Raw genomic sequence first — 23,034 nt, 5'->3', positions numbered from 1 at the left:
ATTACTGAAAACAGAGATGTATGACCGGGATGTGATTAATAAGCTGTTGGTACTCATGGAATTAGTTTTAAAAAATAACTATGTGTACTTTGAGGGCCAATATTTCAAGCAGGCCACTGGAGTGGCTGTGGGGGCGGCTTGTGCCCTCATTTTTTTCCAGTTACATGATGTCATACTGGGAGCAGGAACTGTCTTCAAGAGTAATTTTTGAGCGTATTTCATGTTATACTCGATTTTTGGATAACGTATTTCTTGTATGGGAAGGCACATTAGAACTCCTAAAAATTTCCTGGACTACATCAATGGGACGGTTGACTTTTTGAAGTTTACCTTTACCCATAGTAGTGAATGCATCACTTATATGGATATTTGTTTAAGGGTTGATAAATGAAATGGTAAATTTACATCAGAGATTTATCATAAGCCCACCTTTTCTAACTCCTATTTGGACTATGTGAGTTGGCACCCTTATTACCAAAAGAAGTCCATTGTAAAAGGCAGATGGTGAGGGCTTCCCGCATGGTAAGTGAGGATATCCAATTTAATGTTGAGGTGGATTTTATTACTCAAATGTTTTTGAAAAGGGGGTATCCCCTGCAAATGATATGTAAAATTGCTAAGGAAGTAATGAGGAAACGGGCTGATGGAACTTACCAGCCCATTTTGAGAAGTTTGGATGCAAATGTTTTGAGGGCTGAAGTTCCTCAGGCTGATATCACTAATCAGCCCAGTAGAACCCTTAGCTTTATTACAACTTTTAATCTTGATGGTGATGCAATAGCTGAGATTATCAGACGAAATTGGGCGATTTTGTCATATGACCATAATATTAGTAACAAAGTTGGACTGGCCCCAATGGTAGTGTACAGGAGAGATAGGTCATTTAAGAACATCTTGGAATCCAAAGGAAACAAAGATGGTTTGGCTTGGTCTAGAACCGGGGGAACTTTAAATGTGGTATGGGAGTTTGCTGTAGGAATTTGTTGGAAACCAAAGATTGCTTTAGGCTGAATGGTAACGACATACATATAACAGGGCATCACAATTGTAACAGCAAAAATGTGGTTTATTTGGCTGTCAAATTTGCCCCGCATTTTATGTAGGGAAGACCTTCAGGCAATTAAAAGACAGGGTCAAGGAACATCTTTTGGATAGCAGGAATCATAAAATGACTAATGCTCTAAGTAGACATTTAGAAGAGCATGATCAACATATATTTAAATTTTTGGTTCTTCAGCAGTTAGTCAAGGATGCCCAAGGGAGAGTGTTAGATGTACACTTGGATATATGTGAACTTAGGTGTCAACGAAGATTAGATGCCACCCAGCTCCCTGGTATTAATGAAAATATTAATATTTCATGTTTATTGAAACAGAAGCATATTTTAGGTTGATGGATGCTTCTGCAGGGTAAAAAGATTTTTTGAGTTCTGTTTTTTCACTCTTTTTAATTATGTAATTTTCTTTATGACAATGCACATGAATATGTTTTATTGATGCTTCATGATTTTAACAAATTCACTGGGTTTAATTTTTAATTGATTGTACTAATGATTTCATAATTACATACCGGATCGGTCGAGGCCCAGGTTAACAACGACCGCCACCAGTACTGTTAGCCAACAGGGTTCTGGCAGAAATTGGGCTACTGTTGAAGAAGAGGAGGGGGAAGGCATGCCCGAAGGCAGGAAGAGAGGAGGAAGGTTAGGAGTGTAGTACTGAGGGTAGGAACTTTGAATGTTGGCAGTATGACTGGTATAGGGAGAGAGCTAGCTGATATGATGGAGAGAAGGAACATTGATATATTGTGCGTGCATGAGACCAGATGGAAGGGAAATAAGGCCAAGTGCATAGGAGGCGGGTTCAAATTGTTCTATCATGGTGTGGATGGCAGAAGAAATGGGGTAGGGATTATCCTAACTGAACAGTATGCCAAGAGGTGAAGGAAGAGTGTCTGACAGAGTGATGTTTATGAAGCTTGAAATTGATGGTGTAATGATGAATGTTGTTAGTGCATATGCTAAACAAGTTGGGTGTGTGATGGATGAGAAAGAAAAATTTTGGAGTGAGTTGGATGAAGTGGTGGTGAGTGTACCCAAGGGTGAGAGACTAGTGATTGGAGTGGACTTCAATGGGCATGTTGGATTAAGTGAACAGAGGGGATGAGGAAGTGATGGGTAGGTATGGTGTTAAGGAGAGGAATGCAGAAGGTCAGATGATTGTGGATTTTGCGAAAAGGATGGACATGGCTATGGTGAATACCTATTTTAAGAAGAGGGAGGAGCATAGGGTGACGTACAAGAGTGGAGGAAGATGCACACAGGGGGACTATATCCTATGTAGGAGGGCCAGTCTGAAGGAGATTGGAGACTGTAAAGTTGGGACTGGGGAAAGTGTAGTTAAGCAGCATAGAATGGTTGTCTTCAGGATGATGTTGGTGATCAAGAAGCAGAGGAGGAGTGTGAAAACAGTGCCAAGGATTAAATGGTGGAAGTTAAAAAAGGGTGATTGTGAGGTGGAGTTCAAGGAAGAGTTAAGACAGGCACTGGGAGGCAATGAAGAGTTACCGAATAGCTGGGTAACTACAGCAGAGCTAGTAAGGGAGACTGCTAGGAAGGTGCTTGTTGTGACATCTGGACAGAGGAAGGAGGACAAGGAGACATGGTGGTGGAATGAGGAAGTACAGAGAGTATACAGAGGAAGAGGCTGGCGAAGAAGAAGTGGGATTGTCAAAGAGATGAAGAAAGTAGACATGAGTATAAGGAGATGAGGCGCATGGCAAAGAGAGAGGTGGCAAAGGCTAAGAATAAGGCATATAGAGAGTTGTATGAGAGATTGGACACTAAAGAGGGAGAAAAAGACCTGTACCGATTGGCTAGACAGAGGGACAGAGCTGGGAAAGATGTGCAGCAGGTAAGGGTGATAAAGGTCAGTGAGGGAAACATACTCACAAGTGAGGAGAGTGTGTTGAGTAGATGGAAAGAGTACTTTGAAGGGCTGATGAATGAAGAGAATGAGAGAGAGAGAGAAGGTTGGATGATGTGGGGATAGTGAATTAGTGAGTTGAGCAGATTAGCAAGGAGGAAGTAAGGACAGCTATGAAGAGGATGAAGAATGGAAAGGATGTTGGCCCAGATGACATACCAGTGGAAGCATAGAGGTGCTTAGGAGAAATGGCAATGGAATTTTTAACCAGGTTGTTTAATGAAATTTTGGAAAGTCAGAGGATGCCTGAGGAGTGGAGAAAAAGTGTTTTGGTACCTATCTTTAAGAATAAGGGTGATGTGCAGAGCTGCAGTAACTACAGAGGGATAAAATTGATCAGTCACAGCTTAAAGTTATGGGAAAGAGTAGTGGAAGCTAGGTTAAGAAGGGAGGTGATGATTAGTGATCAGCAGTATGGTTTCATGCCAGGAAAGAGCACTACAGATGCAATATTTGCTCTGATAGTGTTGTTAGAGAAATACAGAGAAGGTTGTGGTATTGTATGAGGAAGTCGGGAGTGGCAGAGAAGTATGTAAGAGTGGTACAGGATATGTACAAGGGTAGTGTGACATTGGTGAGGACTACGGTGGGAGTGACAGATACGTTTAAGGTGGAGGTGGGATTACATCAAGGATCAGCTCTGAGCCCTTTCTTATTTGCAGTGGTGATGGACAGGTTGACAGATGAGATTAGACAGGAGACCCCATGGACTATGATGTTTGCAGATGACATTGTGATATGTAGTGAGTAGGGACCAGGTTGAGGAGACCCTGGAGAGGTGGAGATATGCTTTAGAAAGGAGAAGAATGAAGGTCAGCAGGGCTAAAACAGAATATATGTGTGTAAATGAGAGGGAGGGTAGAGGAATGGTGAGGATGCAGGGAGTTGGTAAAGGTGGATGAGTTTAAGTACTTGGGATCAACAGTTCAGAGTAATGGTGAGTGTAGAAGAGAGGTGAAGAAGAGAGTACAGGCAGGGTGGAATGGGTGGAGAAGAGTGTCAGGAGTGATTTGTGATAGACGGGTACCAATAAGAGTGAAAGGGAAGGTCTACAAGAGGGTAGTGAGACCAGCTATGTTATATGGGTTGGAGACAGTAGCATTGACGAAAAGGCAGGAGTCAGAGCTGGATGTGGCAGAGTTAAAGATGTTAAGATTTGCACTGGGTGTGACTAGGATGGACAGGATTAGGAATCAGTATATTAGTGGGTCTGCTCAGGTTGGACAGTTTGGAGACAAAGCAAGAGAGGCGAGATTGCGTTGGTTTGGACATGTGCTGAGGAGGGATGCTGGGTATATTGGGAAAAGGATGCTAAGGATGGAGCTGCCAGGTAAGAGGAAAAGAGGAAGGCCTAAGAGAAGATTTATGGATGTGGTGAGAGAGGACATGCAGGCAGTTGGTGTGAAAGAGCATGATGCAGAGGACAGGAAGAAATGGAAACAGATGATCTGCTGTGGCGACCCCTAACGGGAACAGCTGAAAGAAGATGATGATGATGACTAATGATGTTTATGATTTAATTATTGAGTGAACGGTGGGATTATCCTTTATAAGGACTGTGTTTTAGTTTGCAATTTGTTCTGAAGAAGTCCCGATTCAGGGAAGAAAGTGCTTAACTGTGTGGAAACCTGTTTGGAAAATAAACTGCTATTGGATTCTACCTGCTGTGGAGTTGGTTTTGTTTTGTACTGAGTTCTGTCTTCGTGGATTTCAGGGTTACAGACAGAATAGCATTGGGTTACCAGTATCATAGACAGAATAGCATTGGATTACCAGTCTTATACACAGAATAGCTTTGGGTTACCAGTATCATAGACAGAATAGCATTGGATTACTAGTCTCATACACAGAATAGCTTTGGGTTACCAGTGCCACAGGCAGAATAGGTTTGAATTACCAGTGCCATAGACAGAATAGCTTTGGGTTACCAGTGCTACAGACAGAATAGCTTTGGGTTACCAGTGCTACAGACAGAATAGCATTGGGTAAGCAGAACTAAAATAAATTGCTCTTAAGTTTCAGGATAATGGCAATGAGGAAGATACTAAATAATTAATACTGTAAAAAAAGACAGCAAAGTTAGTCTTTCATGTTTACAACTGGTAGACCAATGGAGTAGCTTTTCAGGATATGGTGCACACATGTCGATAAGTAGTTTTCTCAATACAAGTCACAACTGCCATAGATGTCAAATTTCACATGATACAGAAGAAGGGACACTTGCTAATAAGTGAAAACATTCAGAGAGCTGAAAACCTTCCAGCATCCATTATCTTTAATGCAGTTGCAGGTGTTGATGCTTTTTAGGTGTTCGTATAATGTAGTCCTAAAAGTGGGGAGAATTCATTTCTTTTACAATAATCTCTAGCGGGTGAGTTCTGTATGATGGGGAAACTGTTCTAAAGATTTTTTCCACTATTGCTTGTTTAATTGTAGGCTTATGTAATGTCATGGATTCTTTGAGTCTATGTTCACTTACCGAACGGAAATAACATTGAACCATGAAACAATGAAATTACAACATTGAACTGTAAAATCCTTGAAAACCGGCAACTGTGAAATAAAAAAAAATGAGTGGCCATAGTCAGCCAACAACGCACACACAACCAACCCTCCCTTATATATATAACACAGCAGCCCTTAAGGCAAAACACCATACCTAACACACTAGTAATAGGAGGCTCTATAGTAAGGCACACGGATGTTCCACTCACCAGGCTGAACAAGGAGAAGGTTACTGTCAGCTGCCTGTCAGGTGCTCGGATCCGCCACATAACACAGGCACTTAGGTCACTCCAGAACAAGTACAAGTATGACGCTGTCATTGTACATGTTGGTGTGAATGATCTAAGACGTACCTCCCTGGACTACATGAAAAGAGACATTGAGGAGCTCTCTGATCATGTAGCCCAAGCTGGTATGACCCTGACCTTGAGTAGCATACTACCTTCATCTAGAATGATACCATAATACAAAGGCAAAATGATCAATTTCAACAATTGGCTAAGCTTCTGGTGTCATTCTAAGGGGATCCAGTGTCTGTCTGCCTGGGATGACATGATAGACAAGCCTCACTGTTTTGCCAGAGATGGGTTGCACCTGTCACCCCTAGGTTTTTGAATACTGGCCAAGGCTCTTGCCGTCCCCATAGTGCCTTTCTTAGGCAAGGCTCAAAGGACAAACCAACCACCGTAACCAGCACAGGTAACCAAAAACTAAGGGTAATGCTACTCAATGCCAGAAGTCTCAACCTCAAAATGCACACACTCGAGGCTCTCCTCAGCATGGAGAAAACCGATGTTTGTGCAGTGACGGAAACCTGGTTCAAGGCTCAAGAGAGCACCCCAGCACTGCCAGGTTACAATTCATATTATACCTTTCGGCCTCAGTTACCAGATCACAGTACAAAGAGCGGAGGTGTATCCATATTCATCAAGGATACCCATATCTCCAGGTTAGTAGCGCAGCATGATTCCCCAGAGATCAGCCATGTGCAACTATCAGCAGACAAAACCACATTTCAAGTCGTAGCCGGTTATAGATCGCCCACCATGTCCCAAGATGCTCACTCTGCATTCCTTGAGACATTGGAAAATATAAAGGTCCTACTCAACACCATAATCTTGGGTGATTTCAACTACCCTGGTATAGACTGGGCGAACTACCAATGTTCCAACTCCTATGCTCAGCGATTCATAGAATTTATAAATTCAAATGCACTTGAACAACTAGTATGTTCCCCCACTAAAGGGGACAACATATTGGATTTAATCATCACAAATATGGGCGCCCATTGTACCACACCCGTTATCACCCCCTCCTTGGTCAGATCCGACCACAAACTGATAATCCTGGACATCCTCACTCCTCCACCTCCCCCAATCAAAGAAACCATAGTCAAAAACCTTTCCAAAGCAAACTTCAAACTACTTGCATCTGAAGTGGAAAGCTTCGCTATTCCCTTGCAGAAGGATAATGATATCCAGGATGCGGAATCCTATACCAAGGCATTTTATATACATCTTCAGGATTGCATGGACCGTGCTATCCCAAATAAAACCAAGACTCCTTCCTCAAGCAAGAAGAAACCAGTCTGGTGGACTCCGGCCATAAGCAAACTTTACAATAAAAGGAGGAGACTTATACAAAAAAAGGCTAAATCTCAAGTAGAAAAATCATCCCTGATCAGCATTAGTAAGAAATTGAGGGCCCTCATCAAGTCAACTAAAGCCAATTTCAAAAAGAAAGTTGCCAAGGATGCCAAGGATAACCATAAGGCCTTCTATGGCTATGTCAGAAACCTAAATGGCAATGCTCAGGTCTGTTCTGAGCTAGTACAAAATGGAACAAAATACACTGACCCTTCTGACATTGCCAACATCTTGGCTGACAGGTCCAGTGCAAATTTCTCTCCCCCCTCACCACCTTCAGGGCCTATTACCATTCTAGGGGATTGTGTAAGTCCAATTATTACTGATACATTGGTTAACAAGGCTCTATCTAAAGCTAAAAACACTGCCTCCATGGGACCAGATGGTGTCCCAGGCTGTGTCATATGTGAGCTCCAAAAGGAATTAACCCCGCATCTTAATACCCTGTTCAGTCTCAGCCTCTCCACAGGATATGTACCCAAAGAATGGCGCACAGCAATGGTGGTCCCACTACACAAGGGTGGGGCCACAACTGACTCTGGGAACTGCCAACCAATAAGCCTGACCAGTCTGATCTGTAAGGCTATGGAGCGAATCATTATGGAACTCATAAATGGAGAGATTGGGAACCTCCAGTCGCTGGACCCCACACAGTTCGGCTTCGTCAAGGGCAGATCATGCCTCCTGAACCTGGTGGATTTCTTTGAGACAGTTACTCAGGCTATAGATAAGGGAAAGGAGGTACACACGGCTTACCTTGACCTTGCTAAAGCATTTGACACCATTCCCCATTCAGGTATTATTGATAAGCTCACCAGCCTGGTCATAAACCCTTACGTCACAAGATGGATCGCAAACTGGCTCTTAGACAGATCCCATAAAGTAAGAGTAGCGGGATCTATGTCCGAATCCAGACCAGTAATAAGTGGTGTGCCTCAGGGCTCTGTCCTGGGGCCCCTCTTGTTTGGCATATACTTCTCAGAAGTACAGGCAAGCACGGAAGGGCTGTGGCTGACTAAGTTTGCAGACGACTGCAAACTGGGTGCTATAATAGAGTCTCCGGCTGACATGGAGATCCTCCAGAAGGGCCTAAATGAGACTGATGCATGGTGTCAAAGCCATGATCTCAAGCTAAATGCAAAAAAATGTGTAGTAATCTCCTTTGGAAAAAACAGAGTAACCGCAAACTACAACATAGGAGGTAATTCCCTGAAATCTGAAGAAGAAATAAGGGATCTAGGGACCCAAGTAGATAGTCAGCTTTCCTTTGATAACCATGTTGCCATAGTGGTTAGAAAATCCTTCTATGTGACCCATCTGATCACGAAAGGGTTTGCATCAAGATCTAAGGATGTAATGGTGCCCCTCTACTCTTCCCACATCAGACCCATTATTGAGTACAATGCACCAATTGGAATGTACCTGACTAGACATCTCCAGCAGCTGGAGGGACCACAAAGGTACCTAACCAAGAGGATTACTAGCCTCAAACAGTTGCCCTATGCAGCATGATTGAAAAAGCTAAGACTGTTCTCTGTTGTATACCGCTTTCTCAGAGGCGATCTCTGTCTAACGTACAGAGCCATGTCCAGCTCAGTATTGTTGAACATGCTCCATCTTAGCAAAACCAAATCTACTCGAGCTACACGTTCTAGAGATATAAACCTCAACACAACAATGAATAGAACATGCTGGAGGGATAGATTCCCTTCGCAGAGACTTCCCTTACTATGGAACAGGGTCCCGATCTACATAAGACAGAGCCCCTCACTATCACTCTTCAAGAGGAACCTTGATGAGTGGATGGGTAACAGAAAGTTCACACCGGGGATCACACCAACAGCACTACTAGATAGGGGCCAAGGGTACTAGCTGCTAGTACAAGGGTCTAGGGAACTACTAAAGGCGGTGAATACCGACAACGTGGCTGGGCTAATATATGCCTTGGGCAGATAGCCCAGTACCAACCTATGAACCTATGAACCTATATATATAAATATATATGTATATATATATATATATATATATATATATATATATATATATATTATATATATATACATATATATATATATATATATATATATATATATATATATATTTATGTATATATATATATATATATATATATATATATATATATATCTATATATCTATATATATATATATATATATATATATATACATATACATATACATATATACCAACTCCAAGATTGCACTACAGTGGGGAATAGGTCAAATTTAAAAGGTTTCCCTTCACTTACCTTATGCATTGCGTTACTTCCTGGTTGTTGGCTGACTACAGCCATTCGCTGAATTTATTTTCACAGTTGTCGTTCAATGTTTTTCCGGTTCGCTGGTTTACGTTCGTTCTTTCATGGTTCAATGTTTTTAAAATTCACAGCAGAACATAGACCCGGATTCTTCTACATCTGCTTTTATACTGTGGGACAGTTTCTGATTTTTAGCTTGCACACCAGTGTTGGGAGGGGATATTAAAGGCTGTCTTGCACCCTATTGGCTTTCTGTAATTTAAAGCACTGATGCTCAATTCTGGGTGCTACAGTGAAGAATCTACAGATTTCATTAACAGTCATCTAAATAAACTGGGTATTTTCACTAGATTTCAGGGCAGTTCTTCGAAGACCATACTCATATTTAGGTATTAATAAATTTGTTTGTTAATGCTTTCTTGGTTTCTGTGATTAGATGATTTGACACAATGTAGCATATTATAGCAATAACCCACGTCTGGGTGTGGGTAATGCGGGATTTACCCACGTGGGTAAATCCCGCATTACCCACACCCAGGCGTGGGTTATTGCTATTATACAATAGCATTATTTAAGAAAAGAAATAATTACTTTTCTTAAATAATGGCATTGTATAATGCCTCCTTACTGCCCTTCCGCAGCTGTCTGGTATCCGTGGCAGTTCTGATGTACTGCGCATGCCTACGCAGTACATCAGAGCTGTGGGCAAAAGCAACGGAGAAAGCAAGATGATCGCTGCTTTTTACTGTTTCGCTATGTTAAATGGGTTTAACATAGCGAGACAGGTTAAAAAAAGCAACGGAGATCTCCGTTGCTTATTTTAAAGCTGTCTCGCTATGTTAAACCCATTTAACAAAGCGAGACAGGTTAAAAAAAGCAACGGAGAAAGCAATATCTCCGTTGCTTTTTACACACTGTGTCGCTATGTTAAAGGAGTTTAACATAGCGAGACAGCTTTAAAAAAAGCAACGGAGATCTCCATTGCTTTTTTTAAACCTGTGCCGCTATGTTAAACTTTTTTACCATAGTCAGACAGTGTTTAAAAAAAAAAGACTTATACTAATGGAAAAAGCCCGGGCGACCGGACCTTTTTACATTAGTACAAGTCGATTTACAACGTGCACGCTGGCCAATCAGCGTGCACGTTTTGGAATATTAATGGGGGGTCATGGTATAATTTAGCTGTGTTGTTTACCTTAGCTACCATAAACTCAGTATGCTTTATGAGTGACAGGGATGGGTCAAGCCAAAGTCCTAATTACTTACAATTTTGAACTTCCTCTAGTTTGCTTTCCTGGGTCTAGTGATGTAACGGTTTTGTTGGCTTTAATTTTTTATTTTCTTAGTGTTTACTGAAAGCTTCTTACCCTCCACATACATCCATAGAGAGAAAAGATCCTTTTTTAACTGCCTTTGTATACTTTTAAAAGTTAATCTGGTCCTAAAAATAGGGATGCTATCAAAATATAAATAAAGTCATGACTGAAGATGGTACACAGAAAGTTATAATTAGTTATAAAGAGAGAAAGAAGAACTGGTGCTAATATAGACCTTTGTGGAGCACCTTTTGTGAAAATTCCTGTATTAGATAGCTGGCTGCCAGACTGGACATTAGAGGCCCCATTGCTGACACAGATTGTTGTGCACTTCAGTGCACTAGTTCTAAAGTCAATCATGTGTAATTTCTGAATGTGAAACTGGTAGTTTACACGTTAAAATGTTCTTTTATTATAGACAGTAGAAAAAACTGTATGCTCTGCTGAATAAATTGCACTTGAGTACCACACCTTTCTCAAAGCAATTTTGTGAATCAGCATATCATAGTTATTGGCTCTGTTTATTTTCTCAAACAGTCTTGTTACAGAGCATAGGCTACTTATAGTCCAGTGGTCTTGGGGTATAGCTGATGAGATAATTTGAGGAGGTTAATTACGGTGGCACAAATAGTGTCTTGTGGCTAATGACATACTGAATTTTTGTAGAAAGAAAGAAGTGGGGGCTAAATATGGATTATTGCAGGAAGGAAGTGGGGGGCTGGATATGGATTACATCAGGAAGGAATTGCGGGCTGAATATGAATTATGTCAGGAAGTAAGTGGGGGCTAGATATGGATTATGGTAGGAAAGAAGTGGGAACTTAATATGGATTACAGCAGAAAGGAAGTGGGGGCTGAATATGGATTACGGCAGGAAGGAAGTACAGTCTGGATATGGATTATGGCAGGAAGGAAGTGGGGCTGAAAATTGATTATGTCAAGAAAAAAGTGGTGGCTCAATATGGATTATGACAGGAAGGCAGTGGGGGCTGTATATGGATTATGGCCTTTTTGAGAGTGTTTCTAAAATCCTGGGTACAATTTTTAGAAGAAAGAGCTCTAAAGGAGAAGATGGGGTAATAAACTGAAGCTTTAGACCTTGGTTGAGTTACATTTAGTTTGACATTTGGTCAATGGAGTTATGTTCTGATGTTTGCAATGTAATTTTTATATTCACTGGGGTCAAGGTAATTGCAGTTAGTAGTAAGGTGGTAAACATCTAGGACAACCTTCCAAAATAGTTTTGGCTGGAATGCTAGCAAGACTTATTTACCACAAGAGGGTTGGGAGGGTGGCCTAATGGGGTTGGGAGGGTGGCCTAATGGTTAAGGTGTTTGCCTTACAAACACAAGGTCCAGGGTTTGAGTCTCACAAGGGATAATTGGCTAGGCTTAAATGGCTGCAAGGCAGTTAGCTTAGTACTAATCTATGAACCTATGAACCTATGAACTTGCTTCAATGTTTTAATGGTGCTCTTTATGAAGGGAAAGAAGTTGCTGTGATGTCTTAGGCTTCCAGGTGTCCTAGACCTTTCCTCTTAACTTTATATCTCTATATATGTCTGCAATAATCTAATGACAACGTTTTATCCTTTATTTGTTTTCTAATGGCAGAAAAGATTATTCACTGTGGCAAAGACAATGAGAAACATAATGTGTATGGCTTTTGCAAGATCTTTCTGCTAGTATGCTATGCTACTGTCAGTGCAAAGCACTTTGCATTAACTGGTTTTCTTTAGCTACTGAAATGGTTCTTTTCATAACTGTTACAGCTGGCATGTCTTCTGTGGTTTTAAAGGAAAACACTGGAAGGTGGTCATTGAGTGTGCTCAGCTCCAACGGAACATGAGACAGTGAAGAGTATGAGATACGGGCAAAAGGAAGAAAGTTTCAAGTTATATTGAGGAATGAAGGAGGTAAAGATGAGCACAGTAGCATCCAGAGTAAAGACGTCTGAAAATGAACACATCCTGCCATAGTACTGAATGAGTATTTAAACCTGCCATGGTACTGAATGAGTATTTAATCCTGCGCTGCCATAATACTGAATATTTAAACCTGTCATATTACTGAATGAGTATTTAATCCTGCCAAAGTACCGAATGAATATTTAATCCTGCCATAGTACCAAATGAGTATTTAAACCTGCCATAGTACTGAATGAGTATTTAATCCTGCCATAGTACTCAATGAGTATTTAATCCCACCATAGTACTGGACGAGTATTTAATCCTGCCATAGTACTGAATGAGTACTTAATCTTGCCATAGTACTGAATGAGTATTTAATCCTGCCATAGTACTGAATGAGTATTTAAACCTGCCATAGTACCGAATGAATATTTAATCCTGCCATAGTACTGAATGAGTATTTAAACCTGCCATGGTACTGAATGAGTATTTAATCCTGCCATAGTACTGAATGAGTATTTAAACCTGCCATGGTACTGAATGAATATTTAATTCTGCCATAGTACTGAATGAGTATTTAAACCTGCCATAATACTGAATGAGTATTTAATCCTGTGCTGCCATAGTACTGAATGAGTATTTAAATCTGCCATATTACTGAATGAGTATTTAATCCCTGCCACAGTACCAAATGAATATTTAATCCTGACATAGTACCAAATGAGTATTTAAACTTGCCATAGTACTGAATGAGTATTTACTCCTGCCATAATACTCAATGAGTATTTAATCCTGCCATAGTACTGGATAAGTATTTAATCCTACCATAGTACTGAATGAGTACTTAATCCTGCCATAGTACTGAATGAGTATTTAATCCTGCCATAGTACTGAATGAGTATTTAAACCTGCCATGGTACTGAATGAGTATTTAAACCTGCCATAATACCAAATGAATATTTAAACCTGCCATAGTACTGAATGAGTATTTAAACCTGCCATAGTACTGAATGAGTATTTAAACCTGCCACAGTACTGAATGAGTATTTAATCCTGCCATAGTGCTGAATGAATATTTAATCCTGCCATAGTACTGAATGAGTATTTAATCCTGCCATAGTACTGAATGAGTATTTAAACCTGCCATGGTACTGAATGAGTATTTAAACCTGCCATAATACCAAATGAATATTTAAACCTGCCGTAGTACTGAATGAGTATTTAAACCTGCCATAGTACTGAATGAGTATTTAAACCTGCCACAGTACTGAATGAGTATTTAATCCTGCCATAGTGCTGAATTAATATTTAATCCTGCCATAGTACTGAATGATATTTATGAAGGAGGAGAATGAGAAGAATGCCAGCATGAGCAAAGGATGGGAGCTAAAGAACAGATAAGGCAGTGACCAGTGCAGAAGATGAAAGGGGGGTCTTGGTATTCTGGGGTAACAAGACAAAATAAATGGGTTAAGTGCATCTCTGAATAATGAAAGACTTACTGGGATATTGTGCATAACACTGACCAAGCTGTTTGGTCATTCTATGCTAACAGAAGATGCCATCAAACTTTTGAAAAAGCAAAACAAATGATGCTTTTGCAAAAGGAGACACCTAAGAAACATCAGGACAATTACATTCTACTTAGCAGCCATTTGTGTGAAAGGTGTGGAAAAAAATATGAGACAAAGAGTGGTGGAGTTAAATGCTCATATGTCTAGAAATGAGGATCAGCACCACTTCACAGAGTAAGTACACCCTGCCATTCCACTCATATTCACTTTGATAAGTGCACCACAAGGGAAATCTGACAACATGGTACACCTCCAAAAAATTACTCACAAAGCTTTAATAGCCACTGAAACATGGTTTTGTAACTCAACTCATGCTTAACCCAAAAAAGACCAAACTGTTACTTTTTTCCAAAATGCCTTTCTCATGAAAAAAATTAAATTTAAAGTCCTCTCTCTTGATAATACAACCAGTGAAGTCACTTCTCATAGCATATTAGGGTGATAGTGGATGATAAGCTTACGTTTGACCTGCATATACAAAACTGCATAAGAAAAACTCATCAAAAACTAAAGATGCTTTACAGAACCAAATACTTTCTCACTGACACAAATAAAACTGCACTTGCCACTAATCTCCTATCTACACTTCTTTATGGCACTCCCAACCTTACTAACCTCCAAGCTTCACAAAAATTAAAACTTGAACAATGTTATAACAAAGCTGCTAAATTTGCAGCAAATACCCGTTTCATAACCTACCACTGTATAGCACTGAAAAGCCTAAATTGGTTAGAACTGCCTCATCAACTAACATATACTCAGCTTCTTATCACCTATAAAATGATCCCACATCCATCTGCCAGTCCAGCACTGAAAAACATTCTACACAACTATGTTTCCAGTCGGTCACTGTGATCCGGTGGCCAAAAACCCCTGTCTGTCTATAAATCTATCAAATCTGCTGGACATTGTCTGTACTTGTACAAGGTTCCTAAGGCCTGGAACTCCTTACCTGTATTCTTCCCTCCCATCTATCTATTTTTCCACTCTGAAAGACGTCTTAGCTAAAATATGTCTCTGTTGTTGCTCAAAACCAGGACAAACTATATCCTTAAATGTGAAGAAGTACCTTTTCATTCCTTATACCTCCTTAGTCTCCCTTCTTCACTTACTTCCTTACTGCTATCTGTTTCTCTTCCCTGACTTCCTTTCTAAATACACCATCAGCCTGTTTTCCCTCACTTCATACTGCAATTCCTGTTTGTATTAGACTAACTTACCTTTAATTTCTCTACAAACTAATATTTCTCTAAATAAATAATTATCATATAACTTGTATAGATTCTTACGCAATGTTTTTATACTGTGTCTAATTTGTTATAATTATATAAATGGCAGATGTTTTATTTTTATTTTTGAAGATTGTAAAATTACTGTTCTTAAAATGTTTTGTAATAATTTAGAGCTTTTCTTCCCTGGCTTCCACTGAAAATGGGCTTCTACCCAGTGGGACTTTCCCAGTAATTAAATGCCAATAAATAAATAAATAAATAAATAAATAAATAAATAACTTGTCAAGGGCAACCCAAACGATATACTGTACCTGGGCTTTATAATGGAATAATGCAAAGTTAAATACTGAAAATTGTGACTAATGTTTCTTGTACATCAACTACATGGGTTCTGCTGAAGTAGGGATAACAGTATTTAGCATAATACATATTTGTTCAAAGTGGGTAGAAGTAGAAAATTAACAGAGCTTCAGTGATACAACCTGATACTAAACATGCCATGAAACCAGTAATTTGTTCTAGTACTCAATTATGATATGAATATATTTTATAAAGAAAAGTGTTAACATTTTGTAAACTTTACTTCTAACAGAAATTACTAGAAATGCTTCATTCAGAAAGCTTATAATTCTTGCTTGATAATGCAGTGATGAAAAGTATATTTTTAGTTTAATGCCATTTCTATTGATATTAAAGGGATAAAGCAACGTTACTGGGCCACAGGCTTAGTCTAATTGGGCGTGAAATGGTAAATCAGCTTTGCTGAAATATTGAGCCAATGTGATAATGACTGGCATGGACATATGTACAGTTACTGATATCAACATTACAAAGTAGAATAAGGTAATTTGGAAGCAATTATGTAACTCAATGCATGTATTTAGAAATGTGTAAAAGGATTTATTAGGAAGGTTATAAAAGTGATGAAGTACAGAATATGGTGCCCCATTGGGGAATTGGGGAACATAGAGTGCATAAAGTGCAGTTTTGTACCTACCATAAATGTAGATGTTCGAGTGTTCACACTGCTGCAGTCATTACACTAGGGTTATCCTGCCGTCAGGTGGTCCCGCAGTCGGCCAGAGTTCCAAAGTCTTGGTCCGGCGTCGGTTGCTGTCGCTTCTTCCCTGACGTCAGTGCGCCAGGGGTATATAAGATGTATCCGATGCCATTTTCTTCAGTTTTTCTTGCCCCAGATGTCAGGTGCCCCCAAGTAGTTAGGCAATACATATTGCTAATAAAAAATATACATATAAAATAAAAACAATACCTTCAGTTACAAGCAAACACACCACAAAGGTTGTATAGGATAGAAAGGTATAGATAAGTCCAGCTAGTTCAGAGGGGATGGAGGGAGGGTAACCTGGACTGCAGCAGTGTGAACACTCGAACATCTACATTTATGGTAGGTACAAAACTGTACTATGTTCATCGTGTTACACTGCTGCAGTCATTACACTTGGGTAGAATCCCAAAGCTAAGGTTGGGTGGCTGGTCTATAAAGAGTTAGGATTGGCTATGAGGCCCTGCAGAAATGCAGTGGCAAATCCTGCTCTGGATTTAGAGTAAAGAGGCAGGTGGTAATGCTTGGTAAAGGTGCGCACTGAACTCCAAGTTGCAGCCTCCAAAATTTCCTTGGTAGGTACTCCTCTGAGAAAGGCTGTTGAAGTGGCTGTTGCCCTGGTGGAATGTGGCCTAATGTTATTTGGGACTGATTTTCCATGCTGTGTGTAGCAGTAATGAACACAGTGTCCTATCCATTTGGATATAGTCTGCTTTGAGATAGCCTTGTCCTGTGATCCTGCAGCATAAGCTACAAACAGTTGCTCAGTTTTCCTGAAAGCTTTTGTTTTGTCCAAGTAGAAGCGTAGCTGCCTGTGTATGTCCAAGGAATGCAGAAGTTTCTCCCCTTTATTCTGGGGGTTTGGATAAAAAGTTGGCAAATGGATGGTTTGGTTAAGTGCCACACTAGATACCACCTTTGGCATAAAGGTAGGGTTTGTCCTTAAAGAAACCCTGTCCTGATGAAAAATTATAAAAGGTTCCACTGCCATTAATGCCTGTAGCTCTGAGACTCTTCGTGCTGAAGTTACTGCCAGGAGCAGAGCTGTTTTCCATGATAAAAATTTTAGATCGGCTGTATTGGCTGGCTCAAAAGGAGGCAAGGTTAGTTTTTCCAAAACGAAATTGAGGTCCCAAGTTGGTGTTGGTGCTCCCCGGGATGGTCTTATGTTTTTAGCCCCTCTGAGGTACTGCTTTAGCAAGGGATGAGAGAATAAAGGAGGATCCGTGTTGTAATGTGCTGAAATGGCAGAGGCATGGATCTTAATTGATGAGAAGGATAGGCCTCTGTCCAGCATCTCAGTTAAGTATTGTAAAATCTGAGGAATGTTTGGAACAAGAGGGTCAAGGCTTTGAGCCTGGTTCCAGGCGCAGAATCTCTTCCATTTTTCTGAGTATGCTTTCCTGGTGCTAGGCCTCCTGGCCTCCAAAATGACATCCATAACAGCTTTAGAGAGGTGTTGCCTGTTTGACTAATGAATCTGCCATGCAGCCAGGTTTAGGGTTTTGAGCTGACCGTGCAGGATCTGATTGTTTTGTTGAGTCAGAAGGTGTGGAATTTGAGGCAAAATCCATGGTGGGCCTTGAGCTAAGTTCCTTAAGATAGGGTACCAGTGCTGGCGTGGCCAGTCTAGAGCAATCAGGATCATCTCTAGTTTTTCTTGTCTGGCTTTTAGGAGTACCTCTGAAAGGAGAGGCAGTGGCGGGAAGGCATACATTTTAGGTTTTTCCAGCTGAACAAAAGAGCATCCACTTTCCATGCTTGCTTATGATAAGTCCTTGTGCAGAATTTTTGTAGTTGGCAATTCAGTGGGGAGGCAAAAAGATCTACGTCTGGGCATCCCCATTTTTGCGTTACCACGCTGAAGATCTGTGGATTCAATTTCCATTCATGAGGGTCCATGATATTTCTGCTTACATCATCTGCCAAAGTATTTTTCTTTCCTGGCAGGAATTGTGCTTGCAGGTGAACTTGATACGTTAGGGCTGTGTTCCACAAGGTCATGGCTTGCCTGCATAGGGGATAAGAATGGGTGCCCCCTTGCTTGTTTATGTACTACATTACTGTGGTGTTGTCTGTCTTTAATAATAATTGTCCTGGATGCAGAAGGTCCTTGAAAGCTGTTAGGGCATTTTGAACAGCCAACATTTCTTTTTGATTGATGTGAAGATGCATCTGGTCTGTGGTCCACTTGCCCTGATTGCATTTTCCTGCCATGTGTGCTCCCCAGGCATAATCCAAAGCATCTGTTGTTAGACTCTGCCTGGCTGTGGGTAGGGTAAAAGGCTGACCCTTGTTTAGGTGACATGCCTGTGCCCACCATCGAAACTCCTGTTGTAGGCAGGGAATCATTGGTATTACTGCTTCTAAACTGTGAGAGTGTTGAGTCCAAACACTTTTTAGGTACCATTGTAATTTCCTCATATGCAGTCTGGCATATGGTATTAGTAATATGCAAGATGCCATGAATCCCAGGGCCTGCAGAATTTTTCTTGCAGTGAGATGGGACTTTTTTTGCCAGTAACTGAAAATATTGAGTTAGTTGAACTTGTTTGTCTGGCGTGAGGTAAGCCATCTGGGCCATTGTATTTAAGCTGGCACCCAGAAATATAATCTGTTGTGAGGGCACTAGTTTTGACTTATTTTCGTTTACTTTGTACCCTAGAGAAATTAGCAACCTTTTTACAAACGCCAGATGCTGTAGAAGAATGTCCTTTGTCTCTGCTTGAATGAGGCAGTCGTCCAGGTATGGATATATTTGAATTCCTTTTTGTCTGCAAAATGCAATTACTGGTGCCAGGCACTTTGTGAAGACCCTGGGCGCAGTAGCAGTTTTGTCTGATTGGGACATGCAGGTATGCCTCTTTGAGGTCCAGAGTAACAAGCCAAGCCTTCTTACCCAGCATGGGTAGAAGCTGCTGTAATGTCAACATTCTGAACTTCGGAATATCCAGGTAAGTATTTAGAATTGAAAGGTCTAGTATGGGCCTCCAGGCCTTGTCCTTTCTGGGGACCAGGAAGAGTCTTGAGTAAAATCCTTGTCCTTGTTCCTGTTGTGGTACTTTTTTAATAGCTCTCATGTCCATGAGGGCCGAAATTTGTTTTTGTGCCTCTGCCCATTGATTTTGTGGCAGGTCTGGCATTCCTTTTAGCCTTGGTAAAGTATGAAAGTGGAACCTGTAACCTTGAGACACAATATTCAGAACCCATTTGTCTTGGGTGATTGTTTGCCAGTTTTGAGAAAAAAGTGCTAGTTTTCCCCCTAAGGGGGCTTCCAAAAGGGAAGTGCTTGGCGTACGAAGGGGAAAGTCATTGTGACTGTTTCCTGTAAGGTTGAGACTTGTCCTCACCTCCTTTTGGGGTTGAGGTGCCCCACTGTCATTGTCTGTTTGAGCCTTGGGGTTGAGATCTGCCACTTGGACATTTGTATCTGCCTCTCTGTGGCCTGTCTGACACTGGAAAGGACCAATTCTTTGTTGGCCAATTTCTGCTAAATCGAGGTGGCTGTACCTGTAAGAAATCCTTGACTGTTTACATACATTAGCTTTATCCTCCATTTTCTTTAACACCTCTTCTGCCTTAACACCAAACAAAGTATCATGCTGTAAAGGAGCATCCAATAATTTTGCCTTAACATGATCAGGTAAACGCTGTTCTTTTAACCAAGCATGTCTTCAAATCACAGAACCTGTAACTGCGGCTCTACAAGAGGCCTCTAAAGAATCAAAACCGTATGTTTTCCCACCTGTTCAACTGCATGCAATAAATCCTGCATTTCTTTACAATCAGGAGCTTTTGAGCTTGCAAGCATTTTCTGTTTTAACTGAGCCATTAAACACTGTTGGTACTTAAGCATGTGAAACTGGCAATTTAAAGCTCTTAATGCTAAAGTTGCAGAAGTGTATACTTTCTTCCCCCATTTATCCAAAGCTCTGGAATCTCTGTCAGAGGGTACTGGATTTTTTGCAATGGAAGCCTTAACCCCTTTTGGACCCTGGGAAATAGTTTCTGGATCAGCAGAAGGGTTTTTATAAAGAAACTTGTGAGAGTCAGGGACTCTGTAATACCTATGTGGCTTGGCTGGAGCAGGGGGCAAAGAATCAGGAGATAAGCTGGATTCAGCGAACACATCATCCACAATGTCTAGCACAGGCAGAATAGCCAGGGGCCTGTGCTGAGGCAATAAAAGGAAATCCCTGAGCCTTTTCTTGGATTCTGAGTAATCCTGACTTTCCCAATGGAAATGCTCCCTCATGGTATGTAAAGTTTCCCCAAAAGAATAATCCTCAGGAGGAGAGGCTGAAGGGATAGATTCTTCAGCATCAGAGTCCTCATAGGGGGGTAGAGAGTATCCCTGGTCTGAAGAGGAATCAGAGGAAATGGAAACCTGATCAGAGGAATCATAGTCTGTATCCTGCCTAGGCCTTTTCTCAGGAGGGGGATGGGAACCCCTGATTAGAGTAATGAGGTCTTCGGCCATTTTAAGCATCTGTTTCTTAGGCATGGAGGACTGTCCAGGAGAATGCTGTACTTGTTTCTTTGTCTTTAATGGTACTTTTGTCTTGGCTGTTGTTTTAATGGTAAGTTGTGAAGGTCTGAAAACACCCTCAGAAGCCAATGCTTGCTCAGCGGCTCCAGACCCATCTGAGGGATTAGTTTCCGTAGGCCCAATACCTTGAGTTTCCAGAGGCCTAGTTGCCTCCACGTGGGAGTCGGAGGTGGCCTGTGGCTCTGAGGTAGCGGGTGTCAGGGGCTGCGAAAGCGCCTCACTGAGAACCGGCGAACCGGCGACTGGCCTAGAAGAGGTTTCGTCGTCAGTTTTGGACCTCGGATTCCTGTCTTTCTCCTTGTCCTTGCGTTTTTTTGGTATTGCGGTCGTCGGTTGATATGACGGCATAGTATAATTAAACCTTCGGCCAAAGTAGTGCAAAGCAAAATCAAAACGTCTTTTTATAGTGTGTTTGTTAAATCTAGCACAAAACCGACAACTAGTGACGTCGTGATCAGGGCCTAGGCATGGACTATAGTAAGAGTGGAAGTCCTTATGAGGTATTTGCTTCCCACAAGAAATACAATTATTAACTTTTTCTGACATCGGTCTGAGGCAAGAAAAAAGTTTCCCCAACGGGGTACTTAGCTTTATTGAAGACTTCGGATCTGAAATTCGACTTTGAAAATCTCAGGAGTCGGCCGACCGGCACTTGCGAACTGCTTCTGCTTCGGGCACCGTGCGGCAAGAAAGACTGAAGAAAATGGCGTCGGATGCATCTTATATACCCCTGGCGCACTGACGTCAGGGAAGAAGCGACATCAACCGACGCTGGACCAAGACTTTGGAACTCTGGCCGACTGTGGGACCACCTGACGGCAGGATAACCCTAGTGTAATGACTGCAGCAGTGTAACATGATGAACATCTTGAATAAGGATGCTGAAACAAGTGTGGACTGCTGAAGAGGTGAATGGAGAAGGATGAATGCCAGTTGTGCTTTATTCACTTTAATTGTCAAAACCAGAAAACGAAAGACGATATAGAAATTGAAAAGGACTTCTTGCTGATGGCCTTTACAATGCTTGATAAAAAAAGGAAATGTATGAGACCTGGTTGGCTTCTTGATATTCTGCTGGCTAATCTGAGGAAACTGTTTGACAACAACGATGCCAAAACAGACTGTCAAATTCAACATACTCGCAAGTGTGCCAGTCGATTGCTACCAGAGTTTGAATTACAACTGAAAAACATCTAAAGCTAAGTACCCAGTTGGGGATCCTTTTTTCTTGCAATAACCGATGTCCAAAAAAGTTAACAATTGTCTCACCTGTGGAAAGCAGATCCCACACCGAGACTTCCATTCATACTCTGTCACTTGTTTAGGCCCAGACCACAACATCCCCCTTTGTCGGTACTGTGCCCTCTTTAATGTGAGAACCATTCACCGTTGAGTTCTTATTGTAGACAGGTATTTTCATCTTCCGTCTTCGCATTCCGAAATGGCATCTGTCAGCCAACAATCCATGGACATTCCAAAAAAATGCAGAGATAAAGATAGAGACAGACCATGTCTGGCTAAATGCCTTACTCTGTCAAACAGTGGGAAAATGGAGACTGACAGAATCAAACCATATTCTGTAAGAAACAAGTCATTAACAGAGTAAAGCCTTAATCCTCTGTGCTAGCTGCCTGATCTTCTTCATATGCCCTTCCTTCTTTGTTTTTCAGAAATCCTCTTGTTCCTAACCTGCTGGCATTTAGTCTGATGACTGCAGAAATGGATAGACTTAAAAGCGATATTTTCTGCTGCATTTGGGTATAGGAGTATGAAAAAGGGTGCCTTACAGTTTCCATTGCTTTGCTTTTTTTCTTCCAACTTCTTAAAGATCTTCTGTGTGATGTTTTTAAACAAGAAATCCCTGCCCAGAGCAGCTATCAAGTAAATGATTCCCTACTGGCTTCCCTAGATATTGCATCATTCACATCAGGGCTCTCACTTAACAGTGTGCTTTCCCATTTTCTGGCTCACAGTTAGTGC

At 41.1% G+C, this 23,034-nt stretch overlaps 1 protein-coding gene across 1 annotated transcript in view; it reads right to left on the bottom strand.

Moving 5' to 3' along the window:
• LOC122806875 (calcium/calmodulin-dependent protein kinase type 1-like) overlaps nucleotides 1-23,034 on the bottom strand; it is a 1,135,755-nt gene that overhangs the window by 104,971 nt on the left and 1,007,750 nt on the right. The window lies entirely within an intron of this gene.

The sequence above is a fragment of the Protopterus annectens genome, chromosome 7.part0, assembly GCF_019279795.1.
Source record: "Protopterus annectens isolate FY-2018-M chromosome 7.part0, PAN1.0, whole genome shotgun sequence".
NCBI lineage: Eukaryota > Metazoa > Chordata > Ceratodontiformes > Protopteridae > Protopterus > Protopterus annectens.
This window is presented reverse-complemented; position numbering and strand designations above follow the sequence as displayed.